This window comes from Myotis nattereri (genome assembly GCF_964212035.1).
Source record: "Myotis nattereri genome assembly, chromosome: 18".
NCBI lineage: Eukaryota > Metazoa > Chordata > Mammalia > Chiroptera > Vespertilionidae > Myotis > Myotis nattereri.
In genome coordinates, this window is record NC_138093.1 from 12,360,239 (window position 1) to 12,381,985 (window position 21,747).

Here is a 21,747-nt window from a genome sequence, read left to right on the forward strand (position 1 = left end):
TCAATATGGATCTGGCTCAGGTCAGTCCTCAGGCTCTGGAAAACACAGGTCTAGCTCAGGTCAGTCATCTGGTCATGGTCAATATGGATCTGGCTCAGGTCACTCCTCAGGCTCTAGACAGCATAGGTCCAGTTCAGGTCAGTCTTCTGGTTATGGTCAGCATGGTTCTGGCTCAGGTCAGTCCTCTGGTTATGGCCAACATGAATCTGGCTCAGGTCAGTCCTCTGGTTATGGCCAACATGGATCTGGCTCAGGTCAGTCCTCTGGTTATGGCCAACATGGATCTGGCTCAGGTCAGTCCTCTGGTTATGGCCAACATGGATCTGGCTCAGGTCAGTCCTCTGGTTATGGCCAACATGGATCTGGCTCAGGTCAGTCCTCTGGTTATGGCCAACACGGATCTGGCTCAGGTCAGTCCTCAGGTTTTGGACAACACAAGTCTGGATCAGGCCAGTCCTCAGGCTTCAAACAACATGGGTCTAGCTCAGGACAGTCATCTGGCTTTGGAAAACATGGATCTGGCTCAAGTCAGTCCTCAAGTTTTGGACAACATGGGTCCAGTTCAGGTCAGTCTTCTGGTTATGGCCAACATGGATCTGGCTCAGGTCAGTCCTCTGGTTATGGCCAACATGGATCTGGCTCAGGTCAGTCCTCTGGTTATGGCCAACATGGATCTGGCTCAGGTCAGTCCTCTGGTTATGGCCAACACGGATCTGGCTCAGGTCAGTCTTCAGGCTTTGGACAACACAAGTCTGGATCAGGACAGTCCTCAGGCTTCAAACAACACGGGTCTAGCTCAGGTCAGTCCTCAGGCTCTGGAAAACACAGGTCTAGCTCAGGTCAGTCATCTGGCTTTGGACAACACGGGTCTAGCTCAGGTCAGTCATCTGGCCATGGTCAATATGGATCTGGCTCAGGTCAGTCCTCAGGCTTCAAACAGCATGGGTCTAGCTCAGAACAGTCATCTGGTTTTAGAAAACATGGGTCTGGCTCAGGTCAGTCCTCAGGCTCTGGAAAACACAGGTCTAGATCAGGTCAGTCCTCGGGCTCTGGAAAACACAGGTCTAGATCAGGTCAGTCCTCAGGCTCTGGAAAACACGGGTCTAGATCAGGTCAGTCCTCAGGCTCTGGAAAACACGGGTCTAGATCAGGTCAGTCATCTGGCTTTGGACAACATGGGTCTAGCTCAGGTCAGTCATCTGGCCATGGTCAATATGGATCTGGCTCAGGTCAGTCCTCAGGCTCTAGACAACACGGGTCTAGCTCTGGTCAGTCATCTGGTTTTGGACAACATGGATCTGGCTCAGGTCAGTCATCTGGCCATGGTCAATATGGATCTGGCTCAGGTCACTCCTCAGGGTCTAGACAACATGGGTCTAGCTCAGGTCAGTCATCTGGCTTTGGAAAACATGGGTCTAGTTCAGGTCAGTCTTCTGGTTATGGTCAACATGGATCTGGCTCAGGTCAGTCCTCTGGTTATGGTCAACATGGATCTGGCTCAGGCCAGTCCTCAGGCTTTGGACAACATGGATCTGGCTCAGGTCAGTCATCCGGTCATGGCCAACACGGATCTGGCTCAGGTCAGTCCTCAGGCTTTGGACAACACGGGTCTAGCTCAGGTCAGTCGTCTGGCTTCAAACAACACGGGTCTAGCTCAGGTCAGTCATCTGGCTTCAAACAGCATGGGTCTAGCTCAGGACAGTCATCTGATTTTGGAAAACATGGGTCTGGCTCAGGTCAGTTGTCTGGCCATGGTCAACACGGATCTAGCTCAGGTCAGTCCTCAGGCTTTGGACAAAAGGGATCTGGTTCAGGTCAGTCTTCTGGGTATGGCCAGCATAGGTCAGGTTCAACTCAGTCTTCTGGCTTTGACCATCATCAATCAGGTTCAAGACACTCCTCTAGCTCTGGAAAACGTAGATCTGGTTCAGGTCAATCTTCTGGCTTTGACCAGCATGGGTCTAAAACAGGCCAATCCAGCTCAGAATATCACAGTGGAAGAAGGGGATCTGGTCACAGTGAGTCCAGTGGCAGTGAAAGGCATTCCGGAGGCTCACAGGGACACTCAGGGTCCAGTCATGGCCAGGCTTACGGACAGTCAGGAGACACCTACAAACATGGGCAGGCAGGTCATGGGCATTCCTCACAGTCAGGATCTGGCAGAAGTGGAAGAAGGAGATCTAGTCACAGTGAGTCCGGTGGCAGTGAAAGGTATTCCGGAGGCTCACAGGGACACTCAGGGTCCAGTCATGGCCAGGCTTATGGACAGTCAGGAGACACCTACAAACATGGGCAGGCAGGTCATGGGCATTCCTCACAGTCAGGATCTGGCAGAAGTGGAAGAAGGAGATCTAGTCACAGTGAGTCCAGTGGCAGTGAAAGGCATTCCGGAGGCTCACAGGGACACTCAGGGTCCAGTCATGGCCAGGCTTATGGACAGTCAGGAGATACCTACAAACATGGGCAGGCAGGTCATGGGCATTCCTCACAGTCAGGATCTGGCAGAAGTGGAAGAAGGAGATCTAGTCACAGTGAGTCCGGTGGCAGTGAAAGGCATTCCGGAGGCTCACAGGGACACTCAGGGTCCAGTTATGGCCAGGCTTATGGACAGTCAGGAGACACCTACAAACATGGGCAGGCAGGTTATGGGCATTCCTCACAGTCAGGATCTGGCAGAAGTGGAAGAAGGAGATCTAGTCACAGTGAGTCCAGTGGCAGTGAAAGGCATTCCGGAGGCTCACAGGGACACTCAGGGTCCAGTCATGGCCAGGCTTACGGACAGTCAGGAGACACCTACAAACATGGGCAGGCAGGTCATGGGCATTCCTCACAGTCAGGATCTGGCAGAAGTGGAAGAAGGAGATCTAGTCACAGTGAGTCCGGTGGCAGTGAAAGGTATTCCGGAGGCTCACAGGGACACTCAGGGTCCAGTCATGGCCAGGCTTACGGACAGTCAGGAGACACCTACAAACATGGGCAGGCAGGTCAAGGACATTCCTCACAGTCAGGATCTGGCAGAAGTGGAAGAAGGAGATCTAGTCACAGTGAGTCCAGTGGCAGTGAAAGGCATTCCAGAGGCTCACAGGGACACTCAGGATCCAGTCATGGCCAGGCTTACGGACAGTCAGGAGACACCTACAAACATGGGCAGGCAGGTTATGGGCATTCCTCACAGTCAGGATCTGGCAGAAGTGGAAGAAGGAGATCTAGTCACAGTGAGTCCGGTGGCAGTGAAAAGCATTCCGGAGGCTCACAGGGACACTCAGGGTCCAGTCATGGCCAGGCTTACGGACAGTCAGGAGACACCTACAAACATGGGCAGGCAGGTCAAGGACATTCCTCACAGTCAGGATCTGGCAGAAGTGGAAGAAGGAGATCTAGTCACAGTGAGTCCAGTGGCAGTGAAAGGTATTCCGGAGGCTCACAGGGACACTCAGGGTCCAGTCATGGCCAGGCTTACGGACAGTCAGGAGACACCTACAAACATGGGCAGGCAGGTCAAGGACATTCCTCACAGTCAGGATCTGGCAGAAGTGGAAGAAGGAGATCTAGTCACAGTGAGTCCAGTGGCAGTGAATGGCATTCCGGAGGCTCACAGGGACACTCAGGATCCAGTCATGGCCAGGCTTACGGACAGTCAGGAGACACCTACAAACATGGGCAGGCAGCAGGAAGACAAAATCGTCGATCAAGTCAAAGATGGAGACACGGTAGCTATGGAAGTGCAGGATATAACTATGGGCAATCTGGGTATGGACCTTCAGGGGGTAGTCGAACAAGCAGTCACAATTCTAGCCCTGTTAGGCCAAGGAACAGAACTGAAAACAAGCAAGTGTCAGTTCACAGCCATTCAGAATCTAGTTCAACTTTTAGGCAGGGATCCCATGATAATAGTAAAGTGCGTTCAGAAGATTGGGGGAAACAGATTAATAAACAATCAGGATCTAGGCACAGACAGTCAGACTTCAATACAATTGATATACATGGATCCAGTCAACAGCATTTCGGAGATACATCTTCTCAAGATCAGGTAGAATCCAGCATAAGTTTAGCAAGACAGGGATCAAGTCATGGACAATCCAGAGATGTCCAGGATCAATCTGGATTCAATACCAATGAAAGGCAAGTATATAGCCATGGCCATTCAAGTGATAGCTATGGACAGGCAAGTGACAGCAGAAGCAGAAGTGAAAGATCCATTTCCAGTCACCCTCTTCAGAACCAAGATCATACAGGAACTGAGGAGTATAGATATAGGTATTCATCAAGCAGTACAACTGGATGGAGCGGGGGTAAGCAAAAGCAAGAGTCAGGATCAAGGATGTTAGGGAGCATCAGAAGACACAGTCAGCATATGGATGATAAGCAAGCAAGAGACTCTGAAACCAGGGGTTACCATAGAAGGGGAAGAACAGATGTAGGTCCTTCTCATTTAGATAGCAACACCCCACTCTATCAATATATCCAAGAGCAAAAGTACTATTACTTTGAATAATCATTTGAAGTTAATAGAAAACTAACTTAAAATAAGAACTAACTCAAAGAAGAAATTCCATACACATGCAATTAAGATATTTAACGTGATCCCTTCTTTTGGTAGTGGAGGTATACATATTTTAACTGTGCTACTCTTTTGTTCGGTGCAAAGTGGTTTTTTTGTAAGACTCCTTAACTATTGAGCTCTTTGGCTGAAAAACAGTGAATGGAAGAACTAAATGGCATTTGGGACTATATTTAATACTATATGACAAAAGTGATTTGCGTGCTTTGGGATAAAATGGGCATTTAAAATTTTTTTTCTGAAATTCAAATTTTAGATTTTCCAGTTTTATTTCAAGTATTCATTGACAAACCTATGCAAAAGCTAAGAGACATGGTTCAGGAGCCAAATTTTCTCTAATAGCATTGTAACATATTCCATGTACTAAGCAAAGAATGTTGTGGTATTGAAGATTCAGAAGAATTGCTTCTTTTGTGCCACCTCTGGAACTCTGTACTACTAGTTTTGAATTTATTCTCATGACCTCCTGGATATAGGATCCAGAAAATTGTACTGCAAATAATTGACAATAAACTTTTCATCAAGTTACAGTTTTGCTTCTCTTTCATCCTCACAAACACAAAGATCCCTGTCATGAGGTCAGATGCACATTTCCTTCCAGCTCTGAACACCTAGGTGGCAGTAAAGCATCAGATACCAACAATAGGGAATTCAAAGAAGGCAAAACTCAGTAAACTTAATTACATCTGATCTCATCTTTTTCTCAATGTAATTACTGTCCAAAGCATTTACAGAAAGAAATTCTTTATACTGATGGGTTGGCCTCAGATGCGTTGTTAATAATGATCATCACAGCAATCATCAAACATAATCCTAAGCGCTATACCCTGAGACAACCCAAGCTCTGGAAATGAGTCATGCACCACAAACTCTCTCTGTCAAAGATATTAATTGAAATATCACTGCCAATGGAGGCTAATGGCAGTGGAGGCTAATGGTGTCCTGAATTTTCCAGTCGAAGAAAAATGATTAAAAATATAGTCCTTGCCCTGGCTCAGTTGGATGGGCATCATCCTGTGCACCCAAAGGTTGCAGGTTCAATTCCTGGTGGGGACACATGCCTGGATTTCAGTGGCCAAATTAGGAGAAACAAAGATAAAATTCTTCTTTCTTCAAACTTCCTAGATAAAAATGACCTTTGAATGTGGGAACTTGAAGGTCAGTGTGTACTAGACACCTGGCATGCATCGGTTGCTTATTGAAATGTAAATGTTCCAGGAGTTTTTGATAACCAGAAAAGATCTAAAATAATACTACATAACCAATGGACACAAGACACTGGGCGGGGGAGAGGGGGGCGGCATGAGGGCATGTGCCGGGGGGTACGGGAGGCTGGGGAAAGGTCAATGGGAAAAAAAAAGGAGACATATGTACTACTATCTGTAATACTTTAAACAATAAAATTCAATTAAAAAAAATACTGCATGCTCCCCCAGCCAGCGTGGCTCAGTGGTTGAGCTGTCAACCTATGAACCAGGAGGTTATGGATCGATTCCCGGTTTCTATCTCTCTCTCCTCCCTTCCTCTCTGAAATCAATAAAAATATTTTTTAAAAGCAATAATAATAATACATGCTGAGTGAAACCTGTGTTGACCACTCTAATGCAATCAGTGGTGAGTCTACATATAAGCTTCGGGGCAATGGGCAAGAGAAAGTGAAAAAACAGTAAAAGAAGAAGATTCAGGCAAAATTAGATTTGATTGAAAATGAATCAAGCCAGCAGAGGGCATCTGCCTCACTAATAATAAACTTTGGCACTATTGAAGGGCCATTCACACAGACTCTGAAACCTTTTTTTTTTTAATTAAATTTATTGGGGTGTCATTGATTAATAGGATCATATAGGTTACAGGTGTGGATTTCTACATTATAAAAACTGTATATTGTACTGTGTGCCCACCACCCAAAGTCAAATAATCGTCTATCATCATATATTAGGCCCTCGTTAGCCCCCAGCTCTCTACCCCCTTCCCTCAGTGTTGGAGAGGTTGTGGAGGAAAGGGAACCCTCAATTACCGCTGCTGGGACTGTAGACTGGTACAGCCACTATGAAAAACAGTCTGATGATTCCTCAAAAAATTAAGAACAGATCTACCATATGACCCAGCAATCCCTCTTCTGGGTATATACTTGAAAACATGTATTCGCAAAGATATATGCACCCTTATGCTCATTGCAGCATTATTCACGGTGGCCAAGACATGGAGACAACCAACAATCTAAGGTATCCTTCGACAGAGGATTGGATAAAGAAGATGTGACACAGCCCAGGAGGCATGGCTCAGTGGTTGAGTGTCAATCTATGAATCAGGAGATCACGGTTCGATTCTTGGTCAGGGTGCATGCCTGGGTTGCGGGCTAGATCCCCAGTGTAGGGCATTAGGAGGCAGCTAATCAATGATTCTCTCTCATCATTAATGTTTCTCTCTCTCTCTCTCTCTCTCTCTCTCTCTCTCTCTCTCTCTCTCTCCCTTCCTCTCTGAAATCAATAAAAATATTTTTTTTAAATATTTGTTCTAAAAACAAAAGAAGATATGGTACATATACAGAACAGAATGTTACTCAACCATAAGACAAGATGAAAAACTCCCATTTGCAACAACATGGATGGACCTTGAGAATATTATGCTCAGTCAAATAAGTCAGGAAAAAAAAACTAAGAACTATATGATTTTACTCTCATGTAGGATATAAAACTAAAACTCGTGCACACAAGTAGGAGTCTGAAACCTATTTTAAGCTACATCTTATCTAACTAGAGGCCTGGTGCACAAAAGCATGCATGGGTAGGGTCCCTAGGCTTGGCTGGCAATCAGGGCCAATCTGAGGGGCAACCAGTAGGGAGATCAAGGCAGGGGGAGGGGGCAGAAGGGAAGAGGGGGCCCTGCTGGCACCCGCCTTGGCCTGCCTGGCCCTATGGGCTGGGGGCAGCTCCTGTGTTGAGCGTCTGCCCCCTGGTGGTCAGTGCATGTCATAGCGACCAGTCGTTCCACTGGACATTCCACTGTTCGGTCAGTTTGCATATTAGGCTTTTATTATATAGAATCTTTGGAAAGCCTAGTAAGCGAAAGTGATTAAAGCTCTGCTTACAAGTACACAGAGTTACCAATAGAAGTTTACAAGTTTTCCCTTAGTATTATGAAGCTATCTAGCACAAGAAAGTATGGAATTTGCAAGGGAAACATGTCCATTTCCTAAAGATTATTTAAATACTAGAGGCCCAGTGCATCAAATTCATGCATGGGGGGGAGGGGGGGCAGGGGGCGTTGGTCCCTCAGCCCAGCCTGCACCCTCTCCAATCTGGAACCCCTCAGGGGATGTCCAACTGTCGATAGTTCAGACATCCCTCTCACAAACCGGGACTGCTGGCTCCCAACCACTTGCCTGCCTGCCTGCCTGATTGCCCCTAACCGCTTCTGCCTGCCAACCTGATCACCCCCTAACCACTCCCCTGCCAGCCTTATCACCCCCAACTGCCCTCTCCTGCCGGCCCAGTCGCCCTCAACTGCCCTCACCTGCCGGCCATCTTGTGACTGTGGGCACCACCATCTTTGAGGGCATGGCAGTCAATTAGCATATTCCCTCCTTATTGGCTGTGGGCACCACCATCTTTACAGCCTGCTGCTCAGTCATTTGGTCATCCCTCACTAACCCCCCTGCCAGCCTGGTCACCCCATGCATCCTGCTGCTCAGTTATTTGGTCATCCCTCACTAACCCCCCTGCTGGCCTGGTCACCCCATGCAGCCTGTTCGGTTGTCCATTCGGTTGTGATGGCCGCTTAAGCTTTTATATATATACTAGAGGCCCGATGCACAAAAATTTGTGCACTTGGTGGGGGGGGGGGCGGTCCCTCAGCCCGGCCTGTGCCCTCTCACAGTCTGGGGCCCCTCGGGGGTGACCACTTGCTGGCTTAGGCCTGCTCCCCAGGGGACTGGGCCTAAGCTGACAATCAGACATCCCTCTGGCAGCCCGGCAGCCCTTGGGTGATGCCCACTTGCCAGCAGGCAGCAGACTTAAGCTGCAGTCAGACATCCTCAGCGCTACTGAGGAAGCAGGAGAGGCTCCCACCACCACTGCTGTACTGGCAGCCATCAGCCTGGCTTGTGGTTGAGCAGAGCTCCCCACTGTGAGAGCGCACTGACCACCAGGGGGCAGCTCCTGCATTGAGCATCTGCCCCCTGGTGGTCAGTGTGTGTCATAGTGACCAGTCATTCCCAGTCTTTCTGCTGTTAGGGTCAGTTTGCATATTACCCTTTTATTATATAGGATAGAGGCCTGGTGCATGGGTGGGGGCCGGCTGGTTTGCCCTGAAGGGTGATCCGGATCAGGGTGGGGGTTCCACTTGGGTGCCTGGCCAGCCTGGATGACGGGCTGATGGCTGTTTGCAGCTGGTCACACCCCCTTCAGGGTAGGGGTCCCCACTGGGGTTCCTGGCAAGTCTGGGTGAGGGGCTGAGGGCCATTTTCAGGCTGGCGGGCAACTGAAGCTCCCAGCCTCTTTTTTTTTCTTTTCTTTTTATTCTGGGATTTATTTACCTTCTATAGCTGTCACTGGAGCTGAGAGCCGGCTCCAGCTCTGAGACTGTAGCTGGCTGAAAGCAGGTATCTGGGTTTATTTAGCTTCTATAATTGAAACTCTGCTGCCATCACTGGCCGCTCTAAGCTCTGAGCCCGCTGGCGGATGAAAGCAGGTACCTGGGGTTTGTTTAGCTTCTATAATTGCAACATTGTTGCATCTGGAGCTCAGAGCTGGGCCGCAGCAGGCAAGGAACCTTGGCTTCCTCCATCACTGGAGCAAGCAAGCCTCATGTTCACTTCAGCTGCCTGGCTGCCGGCCGCCATCTTGGTTGGCAGTTAATTTGCATATCCTGCTGATTAGCCAATGGGAAGCATAGCGGAGGTATGGTTAACTACCATGTTTGTCTATTATTAGATAGGATACATATTAAATTGCTCTTATATTGCTGATTTTTTTCATTTCTCCATGATGTACACTGACAAAAATATTGTGTCCCCCTACTGCCTATAAATGAAATACAACAATTAGGAAAAGGACAAAATGGAGAATCACCCTCTGATTGTCAATCACTTAAATGTGTTTCAGGCTTTCCCCAGTTTCTCTAGAATTAAGGCTTTAAGGGTTGACTGGTTATCAGTCCTTCTTAGAACATATACATGAAAGGTAGGAGAAGCAGTTTCCCACAGGGAGGCTACTAGAGAAGAGGAAATACAGAGAATATACAAATGGGATAATCTGCTTGGGCAAAAAAATAATAATAATAATAATAATAATAATAATAGTAATAGTAATAGTAATAATAATAATAATATCTCTCAGATACCAATGTAGGCAAATTAACCCCAGTTTAAAGTCATTATTACTTCTAGATTCCTCTAGGGCTGGGAATCAAAAAACAGTTCCAGTCCAACTTCTTTCACTTAATACAAAATATTAAATATTTGTGTTATTTATTTCACAGTGGATTAAAGGAAGAAAACTAAAATGTATTGAACGCTTACTTACTATGTTTCAGACACTTTCCTTACAACAACCTTGCAAAATTAGGGGTTAGAGAAGTTTTAAAAACTTCCTGAAATACAAATAGTTGTTAACCAGCCAAGTGCCAAAATTCAAGTCAGACCCCAATACCTCAAAGCCCAGGTGTCTTCTACTCCACCAGGCTACCCAACACAGAACTCTAACACCTAGAGAGCATACATCAAATGTTGGTTTCCCTTACTTTCTTTCCTCTAAAAATCAGTTCATGTATCTTCTTTTAGATAGATAGGTAGATAGATAGAAAGATAGAAAGGAAGGAAGGGAGGGAGGGAAGGAGGGAGAAAGGGAGGGAGGGAGGGAGGGAGGAAGGGAGGGAGGGAGGGAGGGAGGGAGGGAGGGAGGGAGGGAGGGGATAGATTTTTAAATATTTTAAATGTTAACTTTAAATTTTTTAACTTAAATTTTTAATGTTAGAAAACTTCTCCATACTTCACTCAGCAGTATCTTTCCTTCCCTTTTGTCAAGAGGGGTTTTAAAAGACAATAATTCAACCCTTCTTCTTCCTCAAATTCTCAAGCTGAATACTGTTTATCAGCTCTGATGTTATTGAATTGCTCAGATGGCTGGGTGTCTTAAAAACCAATCAACCAATAAACAAACTAAATAACATCTCACTCAAACTAATTTATTCCAAGTGGCATTAAAAAATGCATTAAGTCAGCAACTGTTATTAATTGGTGCAATTTCAGGTCTGGACAAGGGTTATGTTGCCTCCCAAAGCACACACATACACTCTAGATTTGAATATTTGAGGGAGTAGGGGAATACCTGATAGTCTTTATTTTCCAGGAACATTACTACCTAGTTCAGCGGTTCTCAACCTGTGGGTTGCGACCCCTTTGGGGGTCGAACAACCCTTTCACAGGGGTCGCCTAAGACCATCGGAAAACACATATATAATTACATGTTGTTTTTGTGATTAATCACTATGCTTTAATTGTGTTCAATTTGTAACAATGAAATTGGGGGCCACCACAACATGAGGAACTGTATTAAAGGGTCGCAGCATTAGGAAGGTTGAGAACCCCACTGATCTAGTTCCTATTGCTCTTTTCTTCCAAATCCTCACTCTTCCTAATGCCTTTCCTGGTACCTTTTGTCAGGCTCAGCTATCCAAGCCTGTACGAATAGATGGTTGAGCTCCACCTATGTGTGACAAAATACATTTTTGTAGCTGTCCTTCATCAAGCAATCTGACAATGTGGGCTAGGCTGATCAATCCCTCTCTGGTTAGTTTGATTACAGAATCCAGATGATCCAGATAATGAGGGTGTTGTCAATAGAACATCAGGGCCACTCATTCACTCATTCACTCATTCATTCATTAGAGAGAAGTTTTAATAACTAAGTTGACAGACCCTGTACTTAGCATTGAAGTTACAAATATGAGAAAGATACCATCCCTGTCCTTTAATAGTTTACATGTTCATCTGGGAAATCAACATATGAGAAAGCAACACACATAAACACTCTGGCAAGTGCTATATAGGTATGATCCAGGGACTGTTTGTAGCAAAGTAATCAACTAATTGATTAAAAGTAAAGAAACAAGATTCAAAAAAATCTTTAGGAAAGAAGAGAGTTTTGTAGTAGGTCTCCAGAAATGGCCAGGAGTTATCCAGACTTACTGGGGAGACTACTCCAGGTTTATATATTTTTAGAGTATGTGTAAAGTGTTAAAGTAAGAAAGTCCATGATGAGCTCAGGGAACCTGAAATAATTAGCATAGCTAAGAAGCATCCCTGTGGCAACATGGCAAGAAATGATGATGTCAGAACAATAGGCAGAGGTTGGATCAAAATGAACCTTATAAGCCTTGCTGAGAACTTTAGTTTTTATCTGTAAACAATTAATAATCGGCAAAGGGTTTTTTTAAATCACATAATAATATATTCATTTCGAAAAGAAAGTGTGAGTATGGGGGGGGGGCAGTGTAAAAAGGGAAATACTAGAGGTGTGGAGACTAATTTGGAGATTACTATAATAATCTGGATAAAAGATGACAGAGGTTACATAGAGTACAGAAGATGGGCTAAATACAAAACAAAACATATTTCTGAAAAGTTTGTTGTTGCATGGTATATAATGTCTGAGTGAGATGAAGGTATCTAAAATGACCTGCTACGTTTATGGCTTGAGTCATCCAATAAACAGAGCAAGTTTGTAGGGGGGTGGAAAGAGACTTTGAGGAGAGTGAACTTTGTTGGTATTCTCTTTATATGGTATAAAATTTGGGTCAGGCCCGGCCAGTGTGGCTCAGTGGTCGAGCATCAACCTGTGAACCAGGAGGTCACAGAGTTCAATTCCTGGTCAGGGCACATGCCCGGGTTGTGGGCTCAATTCCCCATAGGGGCCGTGCAGGAGGCAGCCGATCAATGATTCTCATCATTGATGTTTCTATCTCTCCCTCTTCTTTCCTCTCTGAAATCAACAAAAAAATATTTAAAAAAGAAAAAAAAAATGGGTCAGGCCATTGTTCGTATACAGAAATCTATATGCAAAAGTGACTAGCAGGGCATAGCTAAGACTACTGATGTGTTTCATTTGGCGAGCATACTACTGGTTTATGTTGTTTAAAATATGAATTAGTTAAAATGCTTAGAAATTAGGAGATGACACACACACACAAAAAAAAACCCTGGATTTCCATTTTCTCTTAAGCCAAATATCCAGCAATCCTGGTCACATCCCCTCTGAACAAGCAGCTGGATCTGAGTAGTTGTAATCTCACTTTGGACTGGACATATGTGAGCAAGTACATTAGAGTTTCCATCATTTTTTAATGCCTCCCCCACACTGAAGCTGGCTTCATTCACTTAGATCTGTGGACAGACATGGATAGTTTTAACAAAATCACTTCCCCAAATCCTCAACTTCTGTATGTAATCTTTCCTAAAATTTTTCTAAGAGCATGTGCTATACTTACAGTAAACCCTTCTTTCACTTAAACAAAAGAAAAACATACCAATTACCCACCCCAAATGGGTTTATCATACATTGCCTGAGGCCATAAAATCCTCTCTAATACTAAAAGGAGCACTTAAATATTAGTTTTACAGATGCCTCCTTTCATGATTGATCAAGGTATTTATTTCTCTGTTTCATACCCATTTCTGTTAAGGATAAAACAAGACATTAAAATAGGATATTTTAGGCCTCTATTGAGACACTCTGATTTTTTTTTTCAGCATAGAAAATAAAATAAACATTTTTATTTATTTTTTTAATATATTTTATTGATTTTTTACAGAGAGGAAGGGAGAGGGATAGAGTCAGAAACATCGATGAGAGAGAAACATCGATCAGCTGCCTCTTGCACACCCCCTTCTGGGGATGTGCCCGCAACCAAGGTACATGCCCTTGACCGGAATTGAACCCGGGACCCTTGAGTCTGCAGGCTGACGCTCTATCCACTGAGCCAAACCAGTTAGGGCAAAAATAAACATTTTTATTTAATTTTCTCACAATGATCTGGAGGAAGAGCCTTCGTGGGACAAAGCAAAAAATAAAAATAAAATAAAAGCATCAGTATGATATTCTGAATACTAAAAATGTCTTTTTCCAAGTAAATGTAAGCAATTCTTGCTAATGATTCTCATTACTCATTCATACATGTCATTTGCTGAAAGAAAAGCATATTTGAATAGTGAAAGCTACTGATGATGAAGCTTTTATATTTAACCAGAATGTATTTGACGAGTACCAAAATTTTCCTAGAAACAGCACCCATGAAAAAACTTCTTTTAAAAAATATATTTTTTATTGTTGATAGTAATACAGATATCTACCATCCCCCCCAAAAAAAAATGAAAAAACTTCTTAAAGATGAGATATAGGTAATGCAGACATTCATTAAAATAAAGTACTAAGGAATGGAGATGACATGGTCAAAAATCTGAGGTAATTTTGACTATAGAAAATAATAGAAATTTTTTTTTAAAACTCCTAACAAAGTAAAAATATCCATCAAAAATGGGGAAGAGTACTGTATGTCAACTATAATTACAAATAATTTTTAAAAAATTAAAAATAGAATAAAATAAATGAGGAAGAGAACAGAAGTATAAGCCTATTAATCTTTTCATTTCTTACTGTAGGGAGTCGATTAACGTGGCCTAAAACTATAAATCTAATTTTATTTTGGTTTTATATATTTTTTATTGATTCATAGAGACAGAGGAAGGAAGAGGGAGAGAGAAACATCGATGTGAGAGTGGAACATTGATCAGCTGCCCCCCTACACACACACTCCTCACCAGGATCAAGCCGACAACCCAGGCATGTGCCCTGACCAGGAATTGAACCAGCAACCCCCAGTGCATGGGATGATGCCCAGCCAACTGAGCCACACTGGCCAAAGCTATAAATCTAATTTTAAAAAACTCATTTATTACCCTGACCGGTTTGGCTCAGTGGATAGAGCGTTGGCCTGTGGACTGAAGGGTCCTGGGTTCGATTCCAGTCAAGGAATCCAGTTGGGGGTGTGCAGGAGGCAGCTGGTTGATGTTTCTCTCTCATCGATGTTTCTAACTCTCTATCCCTTTCCCTTCCTCTCTGTAAAAAATCAATAAAATAAAATAACTCATTTATTATAATCCAAATTTCCTCTTTTCCTCTTATCCTTAAAGAATCTTATAGACATTATAAGTATGGCAAAGAAATAAAATAACTCATGTTTACCCTCACAAAAAACAAAGTATAGACAGAAAGAGACTTTGGGACAGCTACAGAATATGAGATCATTAGAAAGCAGAAGAAAAGGAATTTTTAAGAGGTATTATGGTAGAGTCATAATTTAACCCTTTTTAAGTACTTTGAGAGACCCACACAGAGATAAGAAATACTTTTAAATAATTTTTGTTATACTCTGCTTCTTTAAATGACTCCATACAGAAAATAGACCAAGTGAGACATGGCAATGGATGACCTTGAGAGATTCAGAACCATGATCTTGGTCAATTTTAAAGAGATAACACAAACTTTAACAAATCGATTAAAAAGAATACTGCCAAGATTCCTGATCAAAACAAATTAGTCATCTTAAATGATGCCCCCAAAAAAGTGAAGTAAAAGAAACAGGTAGAAGATCACATTCATTTGAGTGGCAGTGCAGAAAATAATAATCTACCTGGACAAAGAAACAGAACAGAATAATTCCTGCTTCAAGGACCTGAGAAATCAAGATCTTTCTAGAGAACAAAGAGAGGTCACATCAAGAAGGCTCTGTGGAGTCAACCTCATACACCAGACAAAGAGAGAGAGACTTAATTCAAGTTTAGGTAATTTTGCTGGAGGGAGGCAAAGTGTTAACTCCTTAATCCCCTTGAGGATTTAGAGGTGAAAAGCATTATCTGGCTATGAGTTTTCAGAGAATATAGGAAAGAAAATTCTCGGGTCATCTTGAGGATTGGGAATCAGGAACCATGGGACAAATTATGGTTAAGTCAAGATAATTTTGAGAACAATGGTTTGAATAGAATACCTACGGGTGAAAAGAGCAATGCTCTAGCCCTACCCAATCAGGAAATACAGGAAAAGATCTAACTTGAGAGGAGATCCAAGCATTTATGAATGATCCTAAAATGGACCTATTTTGTACAGCAGGTCTCCAAGCTTTAGTCAACATTTCTTGTCTCTAGTACAGATTTGGCTCTTGTCAGCCTTCTATTTAGAGAATATGATTGCAAGAAAATCTACTTCACTTACTGAGTGAAAAAACATTTTTTTAATTCTTTACAGTACTTAGAACCTAGAAATTGAGCACAATGACTGTGGTCAGGACGAAAGTGAACCATAGCTTTCTCCATATCTACTTTATAAATGATTTTTAATTCTTTAAAGAACAATTATTTCCATAAAGGAGTGATTCTCAGACTTTTCTGTCTCAGGTATTTTTTTGCTCTTAAAAATTACTGAGGACCCCAAAGAGCTTTTGTTTATATGGATTATATCTATCACTATTTTCCATATAAGAAATTAAAACAGAAAAGTTAAAAAATATTTACTTATCTATATATATAAAAGCCTAATATGCTAAGTGTCTGACCCATCGTCAACCAGCTCAACCAGTCGCTATGATGCACACTGACCACTAGGGGGCAGATGCTCTGACCAGTAGGTTAGTTTGTGGTCAATCAGGACTGGGTGAGACGGGCTGGACACACCCTGGAGCCCTCCAGTGGTCCATCCCTGGCTGGCTGGCCCATATCAGCCCCGATTGGGACTGGGTGAGACAGCCCTGACTGGCCCCAATCACCAGCCAGGCTAAGGGACCCTACCCATGCACGAATTCTTGCACCGGACCTCTAATTTAATAATAAATCCAATACATGTTAACACATTTTTTAAAATAACAGTTTACCTGCCCTGGCTGGGTGGTTCAGTTGGTTGGAGCATCATCCAGACACCAAAAGGTTTCGGTTTGATTCCCAATCAGGGCACATCCCTAGGTTGCAGGTTCGATCCTCAGATGGGATGGGTATGGGAGGCAACCAATCCATGTTTCTCTCTCCCTTCCTCTCTCTCTCAAATCAATAAAAACATATCCTCGGGTGAGGATTTAAAAATGATAATAAAATGTCACGAACTAAGATGGCGGCATAGATAAACACCGGGAAATAGTCGCCCCACACAACAATTGAAAATTAGCCCAAAGGACGGAGCAAACATCGTCCAAAACAACAGGAAGGCTGGCTGAGTGTAATTTCTACAACTAGAAGAAAAGAAAAGCACGCTGAGAGCCAGAGGAGCTGCGGAGGCTGAGTGCAGAGGTACGGCGGCGGCTCGGGCGCGCGGAAAGGGGGTGGCACCTGAGGACGCGGCTGTCTTTTTGAATCACAAGCTCCCGACTGCTCTGATCTCCGGTTCTGGGAAGTCTCCGGGGACCCAGGACACACACGGGGAGAGGCTGCTCTCTCAGGCGGCAGCGGGCGAACTTGGGGGCAGATTTCCCTCGGAGGTGCTTGCAGCCATTGCCGGGACACTGAGACGCGCGACTCCGGGCACGGAGAATCAGCCATTGCTTCTTTCTACGCCCTTTGACTCCCTGAGACCCCGCCCCACCCGGGCTGCGGCAGAGGCTTTTGCATGTGAATGCCCCAGAACTTTGCAACCTAATAATTACCTAACTGCAGCCGGGCCAGCCAGACCCTGAACTTCCAAGAGAAGGCCCAAGGCCCCGCAGCGGCTTGCATTGCTTCACAGCTGAGCCTCTTCGTAGTTCCTGCTGTGTGGCCTCAGGCAGGGGCTGAATTAGCACCTCCTTAGATCCAGGAGCCACTGTACCCAGTGGTCAGAGGGGGTCCATTCTCCCACTTCAGACACAGCTGCTTCCCACAGCCAATTGGCCTGGAGGTCAATTCCTCCCAGTGATCCTACAACAACCGAGGCACCAAGAGTGCACCAAGAGTGTCCACCCCAGGTAACTGGGGAGGCTGAGCCACTGGGCCCTGCAGGACACCTGGCGCGCAGGCCACTCTATCAACACAGGGAAGCAGCCAAAATGCGGAGACAAAGAAACAGGTCACAATTGGCAGAAACGGAGGAGGCCAGACGACTGGATATAGAGTTCAAGGCCACGTTTATAAGGTTTGTCAAGAATTTTATGGAAACCGCCGATAAATTTAATGAATCCCTCAAGGAGTATGGTGAGACCATGGAGGTCATGAAAAAGGACCAATTAGAAATTATGCATACACTGACTGAAATAAAGAATACTTTACAGAGATCCAACAGCAGACAAGAGGATCCCAAGAATCAAGTCAAAGATTTGAAATGCAAAGAAACAAAAAATACCCAACCGAAAAAGAAAAAAGAAAAGAGATTCAAAAAATATGAAGATAGTGTAAGGAACCTCTGGGACAACTTCAAGCGTACCAACATCAGAATTATAGGGGTACCAGAAGGAGAGAGAGGGCAAGATATTGAAAACCTATTTGAAGAAATAATGACAGAAAACTTCCCCCACCTGGTGAAAGAAATGGACTTACAAGTCCAGGAAGCGCAGAGAACCCCAAACAAAAGGAATCCAAAGAGGACCACACCAAGACACATCATAATTAAAATGCCAAGAGCAAAAGATAAAGAGAGAATCTTAAAAGCAGCAAGAGAAAGACAGTCAGTTACCTACAAGGGAGTACCCATCCGACTGTCAGCTGATTTCTCAACAGAAACCATGCAGGCCAGAAGAGAGTGGCAAGAAATATTCAAAGAGATGAATAGCAAGAACCTGCAACCAAGATTACTTTATCCAGCAAAGCTATCATTCAGAATGGAAGGTCAGATAAAGAGCTTCACAGATAAGAAAAAGCTAAAGGAGTTCATCACCACCAAACCAGCATTATATGAAATGCTGAAAGGTATTCTTTAAGAAGAGGAAGAAGAAAAAGGAACTCTTACCATTTGCCACAGCATGGATGGAACTGGAGAGCGGATAAATACCACAAGATCTCACTTATTTGTGGAATATAATGAACAACATAAACTGATGAACAAGGACTGATCCAGAGACGGAGAGGCATTGATTGGACTGTCGGGCCTTGGAGGGAAGGTAGGGGAGGGTGGGGGCAAGGGGGAAAGATCAACCAAAGGACTTATATGCAAGCATATAGGCCTAACCAATGGACATGGACAACGGGGGGGTGAGGGGGTGAGCGGGGAGAGGGGGGGGTAGAGGGTACACATATGTAATATCTTAATCAATAAAAAATATTTTAAAAAAATGATAATAAAATAACTATTTTTCTATAAAAAAAAACTTAATATAAAGAGTATCACTATTTCATTTTTGCAAATCTCACCAATGTAGACAATACCTGGATTCTTGTATCTGCATTCAATCTGTTGTAATATCATGCATCTGAAAACCTCTACTATACACTTGAGAGAGAGTGAGAGTGAAAAAAAAACACAACCCAATAATGTCTTCGTATTATTCTGAAAATAATAATATATTTTTACTTCACATGTACCCTAAGACCACATTTTGAGACGCACTGCCATAGAACATTTTAGTGATCACTTTTAAAAGTGTAACTTGATTCTTTGTTATTAGATTTAATAAGCTTCTAGGCCTTGGATCTTTTTTCCTTTTCTTTAAGCCTTGGATCTTCTAGATGAGACAAAGGAGGAAATATGTGGAATATGGGGCTAAATTTTGGGGGAAACTAACATTGATTGAGTGCCTGTCATTTTCCCGGCTCTGAACAGAACTAAACTCTCATTTCACTGGGTTTCAACTGGTTTTCCTAATCTCAGAGGTCAACTTTTAGAGCCTTTTCAGCCCTAATCATTAACTATTTCAAACCTAGTCACAGTTTTCCAAGGAGCTAAAAAAACAAACAAACAAAAAAACACAAATCAGACTTATTTATTGGCTTAGGGATTCAAAGTTGTTGTAGTAACACTAATAAATTCCATTACATCTCTCCTTTTTAAATATCTGTTTTTGGCTTACTATGTGTAGACTGTGGTAAAGGGCTTTACATGGATTATTCCATTTAATAATCGTATTAACTTTGAAAATTAGATATTATGGTCTTCATTTAATTGTTGATGAAACTTGTTAATTATTTTGTCTTTGTGTTTGTTTTGGGAGTTTGATGAGTGGACAGAGAAGAAAGAACAGTATAAAAGAGTCTCAATGATTACTTTTAACAGAATTTCACAGCTGAAAAGGACACTGAAGGTCATTTAGGTCAAACCTTTTTTTTGTTGTTATTCTTGTTCCAGACCATTTAAGCAACTCTGTTTTATCTGATATTAATTTTATTAGTGTTTACTGACATATATTTTCCATCTCTCTCTTTCCATCTTTTCTTTGTAATTTTGCTTTAGTTATAACTCTAATAAACAATATATAATTAAATATGGGTTATTTATTTGTCCAATCTGAGTTTCTATCTATTAATAGAAAAGGTTAATCATTCATTTTATCATGGAAATAAAAACCTACAGCAAAGGGTCCAGCCGGTGTGGCTCAGTGGCTGAGCATCAACTTATGAACCAGGAGGTCACAGTTCAATTCCCAGTTAGGACACATACCCGGGTTGCTGGCTTGATCCCCAGTGTGGGGCATGGAGTAGGCAGCCGATCAATTATTGTCTCTCATCTTTGATGTTTTTACCTCTCTCTCTCTCTCCCTTTCCCTTCCTCTCTGAGATCAGTAAAAATATATTTTTTTAAAAAAGAATGAAGTCTGTCATTTGCAACAACATAGATGAAACCAGAGGACATTATGTTAAATGAAATAACCAAGTCACAGAAGGACAAATACCATATGATTTCACTTATATGAGGTACCTAAAATAGTTAAACTTAGCCCAGTGGGAGTGGCTCAGTGGGGTTAGTGTCATCCCGTGCACCGAAAGGTTGCCGGTTTGATTCCCAGTCAGAGCAAATACGTTCAGGTTTGATCCCTGGTCGGGGTACAAACAGAAGGCAAGTGATTGATGTTTCTCTCTCACACTGATGTTTCTCTCTCTCTCCCTTTCTCTCTAAGCATGTTCGCATATCCTCGGGTAAGGACTTAAAAAATAATAAATAAATAAAATGGTCAATGGTCAAATTTACATAAGCAGAGAACAGAATCACAGTTGCCAGGAGCAGTGGAAGCAGGAAAGGGGGAGTTGTTTAATAAATTATATAAAGTTTATTATGCTAGATGCTTAAGTTCTAGAGATCTGCTATACAACAAAGCACCTTTAGTTAACAATACAGTATATTGTGCACTTCAATCTTTGTTAAGAGGGTAGGTGTCAAAAAAAGAAAAAAGAGAAAGTGAGTCTCATACCACACACACACACACACACCATCACCACCACCACCACCACCACCACCACCATCACACCACACCAAAGGACAGAGGAAACTGGGAGTTTTTGTATATGTCTATTATTTTGATTGTGGTGACGATATTACAGGTGTTTGCACATGTCCAAACTCATCAAATTACAGTATACACATTAAATATGCACCATTCTTACTATATCAATTATACCTCAATAAAGCTGTTTTTAAAAACTAAAAAACAGATTATCCAGCTCAAGCTATTACAAACATTGCATTCTTCTAGAATACGTTATGCAGTCAGAAAAATAGATCATTCGGGCTATCAAGGAATAAATTCTGGAAAATCAACATCATATAGCCTACAGTCTCTGATGATAATACATTAAATAATTAATAGTAAATATCTTTTAAAAACCTGGTTCTGATATTCACCTTATGAACCCATCAGTTCCCAGACATTAGACTGTGCAACCCTTCTGGCCACACAACTAAGCCAGGTGCGCTACTTTGGGCCCTCCCCTGATTATACTGGGGTGTGGTGTACTCAAAGTCTAAACCGAGGCTACACCAATAATCATGGAGATTATCAATCAAGCATCTGCCTAATCTACAGGGTGGAGGTGATGAGTTATGATGGACAAATAACCAGGAGGTTTGCAGAAAGAGACTAAAGTCAAAGTTGATAAAAAGTGGGTGCAGAACAGATAGAGGGGTCCTCAGGTTCTGGAAGTTTGTACTTCTCTGCAAGATTTCCATCAGGCAGAACAAACACTGACCTTCAGCAGGAGGAATTTAAGGATGGAAGTTCCCCAAAGCTCAGGAATCAGGTCCAGGGCG

General features: G+C 43.0%; 1 protein-coding gene across 5 annotated transcripts in view; it reads right to left on the reverse strand.

Moving 5' to 3' along the window:
- CRCT1 (cysteine rich C-terminal 1) overlaps window positions 1-21,747 on the reverse strand; it is a 146,271-nt gene that overhangs the window by 75,374 nt on the left and 49,150 nt on the right. The gene's annotated exons all lie outside the window — the stretch shown is intronic.